The 18,463-nt window shown below is 35.3% G+C and overlaps 1 pseudogene; it reads right to left on the bottom strand.

Moving 5' to 3' along the window:
• Nucleotides 1–15,764: 15,764 nt before the first annotated feature.
• Nucleotides 15,765–17,383, bottom strand: LOC140608331 (stress-induced-phosphoprotein 1-like; annotated as a pseudogene).
• Between the last annotated feature and the right edge of the window lie 1,080 nt (nt 17,384–18,463).

The following is an 18,463-nucleotide window of genomic DNA, read 5'->3' as shown; positions in this document are numbered from 1 at the left end:
AAAATATTACTGTAATTTTTAACATACAAAGTAACCAGAGTGCTGTGTAGGTACTGTACAGATGGAATCATGGTTGCTAATTGGCTGGTTTTAAAATAGGAAGATCATTCAGGGTGATCCTAGGCTCAATACAATCACAGAAGCCTTTAAAGATGAAAAATGTAGTAGTGTTTAGAGAGATTCCAGGGAAGAGGGAAAGAAAGGAGAGGATGATAGAGAGGTGGAATAGATTTGAAGCTTCAGAAGAATTCAGCTCACAATTGATTGCACTGAAGTAGAAAGTCATTAGAAAACATAGGTGGCCTTGAGAAGCTGAAAGTGACCTCTAGCCAGTAGTCAAATAGCAAAATGGAGACCCAGTGGCAAGGAACTGAATTCTGCCAACAGCCTGAATGATTCACCCCACTGGCTCAGGCAAGAAATATAGTCTTGCTATTTCCTTGATTTCAGCTCTGTGATGTTCTTTTGGCCTACCTGGACTTCTGCCCAAAAGACACTGTGAGATAATAATTTTGTTTTGTTCTAACCTGCTGAATTGTTGGTGATTTGTTATGGCAGCAATAGATGAATGCAGTTACTATTTTATTTTCATATCCACATCTCATATCTCATATATGACCACATTAAATATTGTTTTGTTAGGCAGTTAGGCCTGAAGAAGGAGGAACAAAGCAGATGCTGGCCACACCCTCGAAACATCCCTTCCCCCGCCCCCCTAACAGCCATACATTCAGAGCCACCTCTAAGGGTTAAGAGACTAGGAAAGGCCTAGCCACAGAGCTGGTTCCAAAGCCACAAGGGGATGTTGAAAAGTCGAGCATTTCACAAGGGGTGCAACTTGCCCTTTAATATTTTTAAGGTCACAACATAGGCTCAGTAGATATCATAAATATACAACGTATAAATAAATACAAATATAACAGAATGGATCACGGGGAGGTGCATGCACAGATGCCAAAATGTTATATGACCACCAGCTGTCAATCAAAAATATTATTCAAAGCCAAATTTACCTGCATACATAGCAGGCTTAAAGGATATACCTAGAGCTTCTGGGTGCCATTGCTACTTTTGATGGGACAGGGGCCCCCTTTTTCTCTTGAAAGTGTACTATACTTTCTATTAAAAAAAAACTCTGTATCTCTGTTCTGGTCTTGGGTCTCCAATACTTTGGTGCATCTGGGGTAAGAACCAAGAGACCTGGTATCAGTTTCACCATTACAAATTAGGAAAATGCAAATCTTTTCTGTTGATAAAGAGAAGCTAATGTTATAAAAATCAATAATTTCTTAGAGTGGATGCATAAACTATAATTTGACTTCTATTAGATTAATTCCTATGTTAAGGAGTACATTTCATGTGAGATTATATAATGTCCTTTCCAGAATCTACAAAACAGTATTCTCATATGACATGAATTTTGACATCATTCTTTCTGGGGGAAATTACTAGTTTCAAAATGTTCCGCGAAATTTGTACTGTGTTTGAACAAGAGATGAGGGACCTGATAGGGCTTAAATTTTAAATATAACAAATTACAAAACTTTTCATCAACTGGTAATCACATTTACCAAGAATTTTTATAGATTGCAAAGCAAAATAGTGTGTTACAAGTTTATTATGTAGGGCATAGAGGCATTTATGATGTAGGGCATAAAATTAACATTTTATTAATATAATGTATATAAAAGCCTATGCATATGGTAGGGAGAAAGTTCTTGCTAATGGAGAATTTTTCATTCTACCTAACTTTAAATAGCACCATGAACATTTTAGTAACAGAGAACTGGGTTAGACCCTAAATTCTGCTATTTACCACCAAGTGACCTTGGACAAGATGCAGAACTTTTCTAAGATGCAGTTTTCTCATTTGTAAAATTAAGAATGATAATAGCTCTTTCCCTGGGTTGTTAGAAAGATTGAGTTAATGAATATAAAGTGATTAGCACTGTGTGCACTAGGCAGTAACCTAAACACTTGATAAATATTTGTTAGAAAAATAGTAACAATCATGATCTACTTAATAAAATCAACTAACCTATGAAATTCCGTTTTTTCTGCTGTTCTTTTACTATGATTGTTTATATAGTTCCATAATTTTATACAGTTGTAGACACAGTATAGTCTTTTGCATTTGTTTCCGGCCACTTAAAATCTGTTTTATATACTTTACAAATTGTGGACAAAACTATTTTTTTCCAAGTTCCAAGTTGTTGCATGGATAGGATAATTCCAATTATTTGTAGTAAAAAATTTTGTGATAAACATCTCTGAATGTATACCACTTTCTAACCTTTGAAGTTACATCTTAAAGGTAAGTTGCTAGGAGTAGAATTTATGTCTTTAAAATATAATGCTTCATTGTTTTCTCCTTGTGAGATGAATAATGTTGCTGAACTCCTCCCTTAATTATGTTATAACTTTATACTTTCCCATAAGTATTGGCTTTATTCATTTTACATGAAATTGTTTATTCTTTGTGTTCTTACATAACATTTATATTACAAACATTAGATCATTTATAATTTTCTTGTATATTTATATGTAAACTCTTTAGGACAATAATATCAGTTTTACCAAGTTTATTTTTACTTTTTCAGTTACTTTTCACTTTGTGCAGGTTTTATAGTTTATATAATCCAATTAGTTCATCTCTTCTATGTGATTTGTTTCAACATTTAGACAATTGTTATTGTCACAATATTAATCCAATTAGACTTGCTTTTTATTTTCTACTTTTCTTCTAACTTTATCTTGCATCTGTTTAAATGACTCTAATCAGTTTTAATAGAACTTCTTTTGATGTTGGAAGTGTTCTATTTCTGCACCACTCAATGCAATAGTCAATAATCAAATGAGGTTATTGGCATTTGAAATGAAGATATTAGCTTTGTATTAAAACTCTCAGTCTTGGGGATCCCTGGGTGGCGCAGCGGTTTGGCACCTGCCTTTGGCCCAGGGCACGATCCTGGAGACCCGGGATCGAATCCCACATCGGGCTCCCTGCGTGGAGCCCGCTTCTCCCTCTGCCTGTGTCTCTGCCTCTCTCTCTCTCTGTGACTATCATGAATAAATAAATAAAATCTTTAAAAAAAAAAAACAAAAACTCTCAGTCTTTATAATACTTGCAATACAAAAAAAATTAAAATATGTGACTTGTACTTCCTGATAGCAATGACATAATTCATTTTCCTTTTTGAGCTGGTCACATCTAAATTTATATAGTTGAAGTTTGTATTGATTGATAAAATTCTGGCTTTTTTTTCATTTCTCTGTCATTTTACTGGAATATCCAATGTGCTTTTTATTGACCTACTATGAGATGAGTGCTGTCATTTATGTGAGATATTCTGATTTATAAATATGAAAGTATGTTCTCATAATTATGAACTTATTCATATACCTGAGTATGTGAAGTGGGTGTCACACGTGAAACCTACTATGAAAGAGTACCTAGTCATATATATTTCAAGAAGGTGGAACAGGAAAATGTTTCAATAGGAGAACAATATGCACACCTAATATCTTATGACAGGAGATAAATCCTCTGAATGACCCTACTAATTATAATGAGCCAATAATCAGATACAACAAGATAAATACTAAATGCGGAGGGAAATCCCATCTTTAAAACTAATAATGTCTCTGCTCCCACTCTTGCTTTTGACTAAAGCCTTCTAAAGTAGCCTTTAATAGTCCTCTCAGCTTGACTAAACTTAAGCTTCATTTTGAAACAAAGAGACTGACCTCACCTTTAAGTAGCATTTACTTTAGAAAGCTTTTAATTGTACACTTTCTATTGCCACTTTGAGATATTAATCTATTAAAAGTCTGCTGCCACATCCTCTTTATCCATTCATGTGTCGATGGAGACTTAGGCTGCTTCCATAATTTGGTTATTGTAAATAATGCTGCTATAAACATAGGAGTGCATATGTCCCTTTAAATTAGTATCTTTGCATTTTTTTGGGGGGGGAGGGGCGGGTAAATACCCATTAGTCTGATTACTGGATGGTAGAGTAGTGCTATTTTTAACTTTTTGAGAAACTTCCATACTGTTTTCCATAGTGGCTGTACCAGTTTGCATTCCCACCAACAGTGCAAGAGGGCCATTTGCAACAACATGGATGGATCTAGAGAGTATTATGCTAAGTGAAATAAATCAGACAAAGAAAGACAAATATCATGTGATTTCACTCATACATGGAATTTAAGAAACAAAACCAATGAGCAAAGGGAAAAGAAAGAGAGGGACATAGACCCAGAAACAGACTCTTAACTATAGATGACAAACTGATAGTTACCAGAGGAGAGGTGGGGGTGGGGATTGCTGCAATAGGTGTTGGGGATTAAGGAGGGCACGTGTCCTGATGAGCACTGGGTAATGTATATGGTACTGCTGAATCACAATCTTGTATACCTGAAAGTAATACAACACTGTATGTTAACTATACTGGAATTAAATAATAAATTAATTAATTAAAGCCAAAAAAGCCTGCTACCAGTTTTATAACCCAAAAAAATCTTTGTAAGGACCTGAGAGCCATCCTTTTTAATGTAAACTTCAAGGGAGATAGTGTCTCCATCCCCTAGCTTTTGTGTTAATGGTAGAAAATTAACTTCTAACTTTACTAAACACCTTGCTCCAAGTTGTAAGACAATCTAGTGTCATATAGATAAAGTAATAGTTACTTTTCCTTTGGATAAGCCCAATCAGCAAACACAAGTGGACTATGATTTTCCCACCCTCATCCTCTATGCACTACAGCCCAAGTCTTAAAAATTATCCAACCCTTTGTTTTAGTGAGGTTCAGAGTAAGTTCTGGCATCTTTCCTCTACTGTATTGAATAAAGTCTTCCTTGCTTCTTGTATAGACAGCAAGTGTCCTTTACATGCCTGGTTAGGATCCCAATTCATATGCTGAAACCTAATCCTCAATATGATGGTATTTGGGACTGGGGCCTTTGAGAGATAACTAGGTCATGAGGATAAGACCCTTATGCATGGGATTAGTATTTCTAGAAGAGACCTGAGAGAGCTCCTTCACCTCTTCTACCAAGTAAGGACACAGTAGGAAGATGGTCATCTCTGAACCAGAAAGAGAGCCCTCACTAGACACAGAACCTGCCAGAGACTTCATCTTAGATCCTCCTACCAACAAATTCTGTATAGAGAAACCTATGTGCCACCCTTGAAAACATCCTCTCTCTGAACTCTAAATACGCAATCAATCATTCGTGAAATCCTATCACATTTACCTCCTGATAGATGCAAAGCTGTCCTTATTTCTTTTCATTCACTGTTACTATCCTCTACAACTATGTTATTCCCTGCCTAAATGACTGCATTAGCCTTCTAATCCTGTCTTTGACTACTAGCTGCTTCATTGCCCTGAAATCTCCACCAGTAATAGGATGTAGGGGCAGCTGGGATGAATTTTTGCAAATAGAAATCTGGTCATACCACTCCTGTGTAAATCCCTTTTGCAACTTTCCATTGCTATTTTGATAATTTGATAATTCTTAACTTCTAACAAATGACCTATCATGTCCTCTTTGATGATCTGACCTCTGATCACCTATCCTCCTCTGCCATTATTTTCTGGGCTCTAGCTCCAGCTCACCTCCAAGTCCTTGAAGTTACTGTAACTCTATCCATGCCCCTATGCCTATCTTCAAATATGCAAATACAGCACCTTAACTCATTAATTTCCAATTATTTCTCTTTTCTCAACTCAGACATAACCTCCCTTGAAATGTTACCCTAGTCTCTGCTAACCAGCTTATTTCCATCTTGTATTTGTCTCTATAATCCGCATCTTTCATACTACTTTTCTCTATTACTTATTGAATATAGCAAAGATAATTCATTGTGCAATTAATACCTATTTAACTTACTAGACTATAAAACTTGAAGAGGGATTGTGATATTTTGCTGAACATTTTATCCCACAGTATGCTTTCAAGTAGTAGTTGAATAAATGCATCTTCATTAATTTCCATTTAAAATTTAAAATTTCTATTAAGTTGCCTGAAATTTATTCTCAGTCTTTTCTAAAAAGCTTTTTTCTCTCCTGCATTGCATCGCCATGGTGGGGGATGGGAGGAGGGGTAATAATCTCATAACAAGACTATGTGGGACACCTGCAGGAGGTGTCACACCTTGTGTAGCTTTTTGTCTTCCATTCTATACTGAAAAGTCCTTTATGCTTCCTGGTCCTTGGTCTACTCGACTGGTATTTGCTGAGGCAGCACTCTTTAATCTCCATGAGGCTACTTCAGGAATAGCAGGTTTACCTCTTGAAAATATGGGACATTTCTGCTTATTTTAGGTTCTTCTGCAGCACAGGTATCATTGACAGTTGTCTTTTCTGTATCATCTCCTTATCCAACTATAAGATCACTGTGATTTCTTCACCTCCCCAGGGCTTTGCCTAGAAAATGAATTGTAGATCACTTTTATTCATGAACCATCCTCTATTTTGTTTCTGTTATGCTTGGAGGATAATTTAATTTATTTCTTTAAAAAAAATTCCTAATTTCTAAGGGAATGCTCACTCATGCACGTGTTCTCTCTCTCTCTTTCTCAGTGAATGAGTTAAATTGAGAGTGACTTTCTACAATACTGTTTTACTAGCATAATATCCATGAAGGAGACTACAAGCCTTTTTAAAAATTCCTTGTTCCTGATTCTTTCCATAATTTAATGAACCTGAGAAAGAGAAGAAGCTACATACTTAAAGGGACATTGGGATCATTCATAGTAGGAAAAAAAAATAATCATGACAGGGAAAAGATTTCATCCTGCTACCTACTTATACTAAATACTAGACAGCACATGGTCTTATACCATTTTATTACTAGAAAGAAAACATTATTTTGCATGCAGTTAAAGAAAAACTCTATCCATTGGCTTTAGTAGCTCTCTAATATTGGACATTCTCATTAGAAAATATGAAACCTAGAAAGGAGTAAGAACTAGTTAAGTTTTGAGCTGCCTTTCTGTTTTTCTAATAGAGACTTACATTTACATTTTAGCAAACAACTACTTCATTTTTACAAAGACACACACACACACACACACACACACACACACAAAACCCCTACCACTCTAATGGGCCTCCTTGTTAGTCAAATATATCTTGAAGATTCCATTATGAAAAACAGAGTTTCAAGAAATTAAAGACTTAAATTGTGCATAATAAAGGATTTTCTTCATTATAAAATGAGTTTTACCTTTGCAATTATGTGTCCTTTATCAAAAGTTATCCAGAGTTAAATTGAAGTAACCATGGGGCAATGGCAAAGAATGAAAATGGAGTCATCTCCGGCCAGATTAGAATTTAGAGGGAAATACAGTTGTGTGAAATTCAACCTGTGGTGGTGTTGCATGCTGAATGTTTCAGTCTTTGCAAACAGGGCATACATTTTCTAATATAAATGAGAAGGATAAATATATTTTAATAGATTATCCTGGCTGTAATGGCAGAAGGCAGGGGACAGAGGATGGTCAAATTAAAAGAGTGGATAAGAGATAGAGGTTTTTGTTTGTTTCTTTGTTTGTTTTTGTCTGAGAATAGACATTCCAGCTTCCACCCTGAAAAGAAAAGATCCTTGGATGGTGCTATGGACTAAACTGTGTCCTACCAAAACATATGTTTAAGCCATGTGAAGCTATTTGGATGGGGGGAGGCAGAGTTAAGTTTACATGAGGCTATAAGGGACCTCATTATGGGATCAGTGCTCTCATAAAATAGATACCAGAGAACCTGTATTTTCCCCTGACCTCCTACCCCAAGTGAGGACAAGTGAGAAGGTTGCAGTCTATATGCTGGGAAAATAGTTCTCAGGAGAAACTAACCATACTGATTTTTTTGGATCTTGGATGGTCAGCATCTATAACTGTAAGTAAATACATTTCTATTGTTTCAGCCACCCAGTTTTGGTAGGTATTTTTGCATGGCAGCCTAAGGGGTGTGACACAAACTGTAAGGTTTGACCTGGGGGACTTTGTGGAGGAAAGAGATAAGAATGGGATAATGTTCATCACTCAAAAGAGCAATGTAAAACTCTGCTTTCTAGATACTGGGAAGAAACAGAACTGGTAGGGAGAGAAACTTCATCAAATGTGTGTGATTGTGTGTGTGTGTGTGTGTGTGTGTGTGTGTGGTATTGTAACTCATTTCCAAACCTTTTGTAAAGTCTCATTAAATGTGACAAATTTTACAGGTGTTGTGAGGAAGTAAATGATGTCCATTTTTAAACATACTGTGAAAAGTCAGCACCCTGGAAAGTCAAGGGAGGTAAGGCATGAAGTGATCCGCAAATATGTTCAGTGGCTGGCTAATATGATTGTTGGCTGAAGCAGGATGTGAATTTCAGGTCAATTCATGTTACATGCATTTATCATGAATTTACTGACAAACAAGAGATGAAACTGGAAGAGGACTAAATTTTCTGTTGACAAGTAAAATGAGATAAGAAGACTGATATCTGAAAGCTGAAGAAGCCAAGAATTTCTGGAACAACAGGCAATGATCTCATTTCAGAACCATCAAACATCCTATCCATGAAGAAGGAAAAGCAACCTGTCCTTGGCATTGCTCTCTGACTTAGAGCTTAAACTTCCTTGTCTGGGTTTTCTTGATCTGATCTATAACATTGCCGTTTAAGTATGTTTTAACAATAGTGGGCTTTTTTCCCCTGCTGATAGCATTTTATTTCTTAGTCAAATGAGTTGTTAAAAATAGATAACTGTGGATTAAAAAGACGTTCACAGATTTCAAAGGATTATTTTGCACTGTAATAACTGGCCAGCCAGGAAAGATTGTCTGTCACTACATTAATACAAATGCAATGACAGGGCAATTCCATTAATACATAGAATACATAATGTGTAAACATTGGGTAGATAAATTGAAAATGTGTAGTCAGAAATAATGAATAATTCAAGAAAATGGCAATACTATGTGAAGAACTTTTGGGAACAGCAATGAAATTTTTAAGGAAATGTTCATTCAATTCTAGAAAAAATAAAACAAACAAACAAACAAACAGGTAGCTGTCAGGAAGCCATAAAGTACACTCTCTCTTCCAAACATTTTTCTTTGGCCATGGAACATTTGGACTAAGAATCATATTCTAATTCTCCTTTTGACAATTCATTTCTCTCTTAGTGGTGAGAAAAACAGAATTTGTCAAACTTACTGGACTGATTCCACGCCTTTACTCTAAAGCCATGTCTAGAAGAACAATTGCTAATGCAATTCAACAGGAGAAACATCTTTAGTCAAGTTAGACATATTCCCATAATACAATAATTTAGACATAGCTATAAAAGAGATTTCAAAAAAAAGAGACTTTAAGCCTGACATCCCAATATGGATCTATCTATCTATATATATAATATATAATATTATATAATATTATAATATATAATATATAATATATATTATATTATATATATTATATTTCTGACTAATAAAAATTTCTCACTGAGGTTATATGATTCATAATATTTTAAATAAATTAACATTATAGGCAATGCTAAATTAAAAAAAAAAACATCTAAATTACAGGCAAAAAACCCTTCATGTATTTATTTGGATTTTAAATAACCAAGAATATACCTGACATTACACATCTGTTTTTTTTTTTTTTAAAGATTTTACTTATTTAACAGAGAGAGAGAGAGAGAGAGAGAGCATGCACAAGCAGGTGGAGTGGCAAGGGGAGAAGAAGAATGATACTCTCTGCTAAGCAGGAGTCTGATGATGTAGGGCTAGATCCTAGAACCCCGTGACCTAGTCAAAGGCAGATGCTTAACCTACTGATCCACCCAGGCACCCCAGGGAGCTACATACCTGTTTTTCAATGATAAAAGGACATTTAACCAGAAAGTCACATTATTTAAACTTACTGAAGCAATTTAATGAAAGAAAAAGATATTAATATAAAACTGGCAACATTTTATTGTCTCTTGTTAAAAAAGAAGGAAATACAAATTTCACAATACACCAAGATTTCTGTATAATATCCTAAAAGTAGTATTAGATCAAAAAATTGTAAATACTATATTAAAAATGTATGAAAATTGGGGCACCTGAATGGCTCAGTCAGTTAAGGGATTGACTCTTGACTTTGGCTCAGGTCCTAAACTCCCCACTAGACCAGCCCCTCCTTGGGCTCTGTGCTTAGAGGCAAGTTTACTTCTCCTCTTCCTCTGCCTCTTCCCTCAAACATTTCTCTCTCTCTGAAATAAATAAAGAAATCTTTTAAAAATGTATGCAAATTGCAAAATAATGTGATAAAAACAGAAAAGTATTAACTTGGTTTCCTCAGAGTGCACACAATTTTATTTTATGTATGGAACTTCTAATAAAATATAATTAAGTCAATCTTTAAGAAATTAGATAAAATTACCCAATAAGATCACTGAATAAGGAATGAGGTTTACAGATGAACACAATAAATGTCAGAGAGAAGCTCTATGCCAATGGTGTGTATATATATATATGATATATATTACAAGTGGTGATGTCAAGCTTATAACTATAGATTTATCCTCAATCAAAATTCACCTTCCTTATCATACATCATACTGTGCTCCACAGTGGGCATTTAAAGATATTATTTGCTTTATTCCATGTCTGTTTCATTGTACCCCAATTGTTTTAAGACAAACAGCTTCTTAAGAATACACTTTGTGCTCTATTCAATTGTCCATACCTTCCAAGATTCTGGGCTCATAGAAATGGCTCAACAAATCTGTTCTGAGAAAAAATTTAGAGGAAGCATGGCTTAAGGAAATCATTGAAAGCAATAGAAAATTTTATACTAAGAATGTTATAAAAGAACTTTGATGAAACAGAGCATGCAAGTAAATGTGCTCATGAATTTTATACATTTGGAAAGAATAGTACAATAATGAAAAATAGTACAATTGAAGAAAATGAATGAAATTGTTCTAATAGGCAACTATAGGCCCTTGCAAAATTTATAGAGAAATTTGACTTATTTATACTTCTTTCTTTCTATAGTAAGTATACTGTCCAAAGTTGTTGCTGTTGATTAGGTGTGAGCAAAGAGTGCAAGATTCTTTGAGTCTGAACTAAATTGTTCCATTATCTATTTAAAACATTTCTAGTCATGAAGAAGAAAAGTATAAAGGCCACAAAAGAGAAGGGACAAAATCTGGGAGAGAAAAAAAATAGGCACTTGAGGCCTATAGTAAGCTCAAGAGTGATCCAATTACTAAGAGTTAAATCTGCACAAAATGGGAAAATATTTGCAAATCACATATCTGAGAGGTGATTAATAGAATCACTGTATAGAACGTATAAAGAACCCCTAAAATCCAACAATAAAAATCTATTTCAAAAATAGGCAAAAAACTTGAATAGACATTTCTTCAAAGAAGCATACAAATGTTAATAAGCACATGAAAAGAAGCCCAACACGACTAATTATTAGAGAAATGCAAATCAAAATCACAATGAGATACCACTTCACAGCCATTAGGATGGCTATAAAAAAATCAGAAAAAAAAGTATTGGCAAGGATATACAGAAATTGGAACACTTGTAGATTGCTGGTAGGAATGTAAGTGGTGCAGCTGCTGTGAAAATCAGAATAGTGGTTCCTCAAAAAATAAAACGTAGAATTACCATATGAAGCTATTACTATATGAGCAATTCTACTTTTGGGAACGGACCCAAAGAACTGAAAGTAATAATTCTACCAGGTATTTATATACCAATATTTATAGCAGCACTGTTTACAAAAGGAAAGAACTAGAAACAACTCAGATAAACCATTGATGAATGAATAGAGAAAATGTGGCATTCTGTTATTATAAGAATAATAACATTCTTATTAAATGTTATTACTAAAATCATCAATTTTATCATTAAAATAATAAATTTTATGTTATAGGCATATTACCACAATTAAAACAAACTAGGCCTTTATTAAATACAGAAAATATAGTCTTCAGTAATTTAGCTTTCAAGAGAAAGTAACTTCAATTATTTGGATTTATCAAATATTTAGCAAGTACTACCTACATTTTTTTCTTCCTCTTCCTTCTTCCCTTTATGCATATCTTTTTTTTACTGGCTTTTAAAAATAATATTGCATGTTCACAAAGAAACATATACACACAATATTCACTGAGTTTTTTGGAAACTAATGAATATATATAATGCACAGCACAAAACTTTATAATAGACTTGTGGCATTTACTAAGAAATGATGATAGTTAAATCTGGTTCAGCAAGCAAGCAAAGGTGAAGCATACAGATACTTTAACTTACAGTTTATCTTTGAGAAAAGGAAAAAGGAAAAACTGAATACCATCAAAAACAATCAAACAACAATAATAAAAATAACCCAAAATATCAGCCAGATTCAGCACTTCTGTAATTTTACTACCATGAATCACTAATTTTATTTTATGGAGAGGATGAGCTGTATTATTTCTGTGCTAATTTATTGAGGTATAATTGACAAATAATTAATGCATGTAATTAAAGCATACAATTTGATACTATAAAAAATAATAGTAGAAAACATCACTAGATAGAATGGGGAGATCAGAAGGGGGAGACTTCACATGTCAACAATTGCTGACCCAAAAAGGAAAGGAATCTCTTGTAAGTCACTACTATTTTAACTACTATTTTACTACTCTAGCAGGAGGGAGAAAGGATTCCTCTTCCCCTGGCAACAGTCCAGCCAATGAGAGAAATATTAAAAACAAAGCCAGTGCGTAGCTACCGTTCTCTGAATTCCCAGTTTATGTCAATGGACTTTTTGTTTATAAAACTCACCCATTTTCTCCGTAAAAAAACAATCCTCTCCTTTGTTCTCTGGACTTACCTATGATTTTGCCATACTTTGCTTGTCCCCAAATTGCAATTTCCTCCTATTCCCAAGTAAACTCATTTTTGCTGGTAGAATAACTGACAGTTTTATGTTTAAGGTTGACAATACATTTTGACATATGTATACTCTCATGAAGCAAACACTACAATCCAGATAATGAACATATCTATCAACCTAAAATATTCCCTCATGACCCTATGTATTCTTGTGCTCCTGCCCATCAAACATATACTCCTCATTTCCAGGCAACCACCGATCTCTGTCACTAGAGCTTTATTTGTACTTTCCAAAATTTTATATACACAGAATCACTGAGCATGCATTCCATTTTTTGTCAGACTTCTTTTCCTTGAGATCCATCAATGTACTGGCACATATCAACAGTTCATTCCTATTTGTAGCTGAGTAGTATTTCATTATATGTATATACAACAACTTGTTCTTACAATTACCTGTTGGTGGACATTGGGGCTGTTTTCCATTTAGGGCTATAACAAACAAAACTACTATGAAGATTTATTAGAGGTCTGGCTCTATGCTTTCTTTTTTCTTAAATACTTAGAAGAATGTTTGTATGTTTAAGTTTATAATAAACCACTAAAAGACTTCCCAAAGTGATTGTATCATGTTATATTTCCACTGGTAATAAGTGAGAGTTCTAGTTCTTCCTCCTCTCTAGACACTTGCTATGGTCAGTTGTTTTTCTTTAGCTATTCTAGTCGATAGTGATATCTCCTTGTGATTTTTTTTCCCTTGTGATTTTAAATTTAGTTTTCCTATCACTAATCAAATTAGGCATCTTTTTAAATGTGTATTTGCCATCAGTATTTCTTTTTTGGTGATGCATCTATTCAAATATTTTGACTATTTTCTTCTTAGTTGTTTATATCCTTATTGTTGAATTCTGAGAGTTCTTTATATACTGACTATGCAAGTCCTTTAGTAGATATATTTTGCCAATGTTTTCTCCCAGTCTGTGGATTGTCTTATCATTCTTTTAACATTATCCAACTTTTGTTTAGCAGATATTTTCAATATTAATGAATCCAAGTTCACTAAACTTACTTATTTTCTTTTCTTTTGGAAATACTATAGTTTTTGGTTGTCCATTTAAGTCTACTTTCAGCTATGACTAAATGTTTTATAAACTGTGAGGTATGTTTTAAAGTTGTTTTTTTATATTCAAATGGACTTCCCATTATTCCAGCACCATTTGTTGAAAATAAAACTACCTTATCTCCACTGAATTGTACCTTTGTCAAAAATCAGTCCTCCATATATATCTGTAACTTTTTTCAGATTCTTTGTTATCTGGATCTAGTCATCTCTTTGTAATAAAACTATATTGCCTTGATCACCGTAGACTCAGGTTAAATTTTGAGGTAGCCTTTACCTTGAAATCAGGTAGCTTTCTAGTTCTAGTTCTTTCTTTGTTTCTCTCTTTTTTAAAAGATTTTCTTTATTTATTCATGAGAAACACAGAGAGAGAGAGAGAGGAAGAGACATAGGCAGAGGGAGAAGCAGGCTCCTTGCAAGGAGCCCAATGTGGGACTTGATCCTGGACGCTGGGATCATGCCCTGAGCCAAAGGCAGACACTCAACCACTAAGCCATCCAGGTCTCCCTCTAGATTTATTTTTCAAGTTGATTTTATTAAGTTCTTTACATTTCCATATCAATTTTTGTAATAGCCTTATCAAGTTCTACAAAAATATCTTGTTAGGTGTATGTGTGTGTATGAGTGTGTATATGGCAACAACAACAAAAAGCATGGCATTAAATCTACTATCTTTTAATTCTACAGTTCAGTAGTATTAAATATACTCACATTCTTGCACAGCTGATATCTAAAACTTTTTCATTTTGAGAAATTATAATTCTACACCCATTAAATCTCCTTTCCCACCAAACTTTGACAATCACCGACTTTGTTTTTATGATTTTGACTGAAGATACTTCATATCAACAGCGTTATACAGTAGCGGTCCTTTTGTGACCTTATTTCACTTAGCATAATATCCTCAATGTTCTTCCACAATGTAGCATGTGACAAGATTTCCTTCTTTCTTAACGTTGTCTAATAGTCTGCTGTGTGTATATACCATATTCTCTTTATCCATTCATCTGTTGATGGACACTTGAATTGCCTCTACCACTTGGCTATTGTGAATAATGATGCACTGAACATGAGTATGCAAAAATCCTTTGAAATCCTATTTAAATTCTTTTGGAAATATACCTAGAAGTGGAATTGTTGAATCATATGGCAATTCTATTTTTAATTTTTGAGGAAATCTCTATGCTGTTTCCATAATGACTGCACCATTTTACATTCTTACCAACAGCACATAAGGGTTCCAATGTCTTCACATCCTCACCAAATTTGTTATTTTTCTCTTCTTTTGATAGTGACTATCCTCATGGGTTTGAGATGAATTGTTTTTTTGTTTGTTTGTTTTGTTTTTAATAAACATGCCTAACTGGCTTGCTTTATTGGAGAAGAGCACTTGAAGTTAACAATGTGAAGACAGTTGGGACCTGAGGTCTAGGAATAATAACCTCCCCTCCCCTTACATGCACTCTGCCCCAACTAAAAAAATAACTAACTATGGGAGAGCAGCTTAGGGAGTGACTGAGGATGGGGAAGGGAACAGAGAATCTAAGGGCAGCTGAAGAGATCGTGCATGTGCTGGGCCCAGAGGTAGTGGCAGTGTGAGTAATTCAAGTACAAGTCTCTGTATCTTCCACATACATCCATATAAATATAGAGAGAGAAGTTGTTCACTTTCCCCTTCTCTCTTCTCTGCTTTGTGCTCCTTGTCACAGTCCCAGCTCCTCTTTCCACATGAGTGTGAAGGGAAGGCAATGATGAGCAAGTCATCACCGAATTGCAATCAGACCCATAGCCATCAGCTTCTGGATCTTCTGCACTATTACAAGATTCTTTAAATTTCTCTGAGCACCTGGAGGTCCTTCTGTCTCTGTTCCAGGATGAGCCGGGCCACTCATTATCTACTACACCTCAAGGTTGGCCATGGCCCTTCACTTCACATCTTTGGGGCTATCATGACACTTGTACTGGGACATCATACAGACTTGGTAGCTGTCTGTCACCTCCTTACACTTGGAGTCCAAATCTAACACCTTCTGTTAGACGTCCATGGCTTTTGTGTAGTCCTTCATTGCTTCCAGTGACCTGCTTTCTGTGTGTAACCCTTGATGAAGGTTGACTCTAGCTGGATATTTTCCTCACAATCCTTGAGCGCTGCTGAAACTCCAGGAGTTTGTTGTAGCAGGCAGCTCGATTGCTGTACAATTTGGCATCTTTTGGATTCAGTTTGATGGCATCTGTATAATACTTCATGAACTGGGAATAGTCCCCTTTCTGAGAATATACCTTGGCTTTGTTCTTCTCCTCTAAGGCCAGGTTGGGGTTTATATAGGCCAGCCACTCCTGCTCTTTCAGAATTTTCTCCACCTGTTGACATGTCTTGAGCACATCTGGGGTTCAGTGCTCTGCCAAAGACTTGTTATAGGAATGGATGGCATCCTTGTACTTTCCTTCTTTGAAGTAGGAGTTGCCAATTTGAGCATAAGTTTTGGCAATCTGTCAATAGTCTTCTCAATTTTTTTGCCCCACTGAGATAACCTTCTCACAAAGTTCCCAGCATTTACTTCAGTGGCCTTTCTCAAAGTACATGGCTACTTGATTGGTCATATAAGTCACGTTGTGAAGTCCAGGTCCTTGGCTCTGTCATGGTGCTTCAAGGCTGTGTCAAAGTCCATCTTTTTGTAGGCCTCATTCCCCAACTCTTTCTCTTTCAGCACTTACTTCTTATTCTCTGGAATATCTTCTCCATTGGCTCTGGCTTGGTGTCTTTCTTAGGAGGAGAAGGTGGGGGAGGTGTTCCAACTTCCTCCTCATCCATATTGTCCAGCTCGACTCCCAACAGGACACTGAGAGTAGTCTTGATCTGGGGATCTTGCAGTTTTGTGCTGAGGTCAGATGGCTTGTTTCCTAGTTGCTCTCTCACCCTCCAGAAGGTAGGACCAGAGAACAGTGTTCTTGTCCTGGGATCACTCTCCAAGTTCTGGTATAGATTGGGCATGTTAAAAGGATTCATGTATTTCTGTGCTACCAACTGGGCCTCCATATTCTGTAAGCTCTCTTTGAGGTGAGGATTATTTACTTCATGTTTTAAACCATATTTGTAGGTTTGTTAGGCTTTTTCAAATCAATTTAAGAACTTGAGAGCTGCTGCTTTCCACGAATAGCACGGATTTCCCCAGTCAGGCTTTAAGTCAACGGTTTTGCAGCCATCCTCATAAGCCTTCTGGTAGTCACCTTTCTTGGTGGAGGCTGCTGAGCAATTGCAGTAGAGCACCTGGTTCTGGGGATCTAACTTAATGGCTTCAGTGGAGCACTGTAGTGTGCCATCAATGTCCCCAGTATTCAAAGACTTATTGTCCTTCTCTTTTAGCTCATTTACAGGCTCCATAAATAGGCCAAACCTGTTCAGTTGACTGTCTGCTCCATTCCCAACCCCCATTGGAGTCTTGATTTTCAATTTTCTTATGATTAGTGATGTTGAACATCTTTTCTTATGTTTGTTGGGCAGCCTGCAGGATTTTTTTTTTAAAGATTTTATTTATTTATTCATGAGAGACAGAGAGAGAGACGCAGAGACACAGGCAGAGGGAGAAGCAGGCTACATGCAGAGAGCCTGAGGTGGGACTTGATCACAGGTCTCCAGGATCACATCCTGGGCTGCCAGCAGCACTAAACTGCTGTGCCACTGGGGCTGCCCTTGCCTGCAGGATTTTGATTGAAATTTCCCATATAGCTATAGACCATTTCGGGGTGAATTGATATTTTAAAAATACAGAGTCTTCAGCCTCATGACAAAATTGTATTAATTTAGTCTCTGTTTCATTTCTCTCAGCAAAGTTTTGTCCTTTTTAAGTGTCCAGGTTTAGCATATCTTTCATCATATTTATCACTAAGTATTTCATATACTTGTTATTTTTTTATAATTCAGTTCGAGGTTGTTCCTTAGTACTACATAGCAAACATTTGATTTTTCTATATTGATACTACAAATTTGCTGAATTAACTTAATAGTTGTAGGCTTTGTTGTTTGTTATTTGTTTTAAGAGTCCATTGTATTTCTACATTGATATTCAGGTAGTATATGAGTAACATTTATTTCTTCCTTCCTAATCAGTATGACTTTTTTTCAAATTGAAATGGGTATAATCTCCAGTTCAAAATTAATGAGAAGTATAGAGAGGGGAAAACCTTTCTTTTCTCTTGATCTTGTAGAGAGATCACTAACATTCACCATTAAGCAGTCATTCATTATAGAATTTTTTAAAGATATAGTTTATTAGAAAGAGAGTATTCTTTTGTATTTCTAAGTTGCTGATATTTTATAGCAAGAATAAATGTTGGATTTTGTCAAGTGCTTTTTCTGTGTCTCTTAAAATTATCACATTGTTTTTATGTTAAGTTCGATAATATGATAAATTACATTACTTTTGACTACTAAATCAACTTTTCATTACTGGGATAAATCCTG

The sequence above is a fragment of the Canis lupus genome, chromosome 17, assembly GCF_048164855.1.
Source record: "Canis lupus baileyi chromosome 17, mCanLup2.hap1, whole genome shotgun sequence".
Classification (NCBI taxonomy): Eukaryota; Metazoa; Chordata; class Mammalia; order Carnivora; family Canidae; genus Canis; species Canis lupus.
The sequence above is the reverse complement of the archived record's forward strand: the minus strand, read 5'-3'. Positions and strand labels throughout refer to the sequence as shown.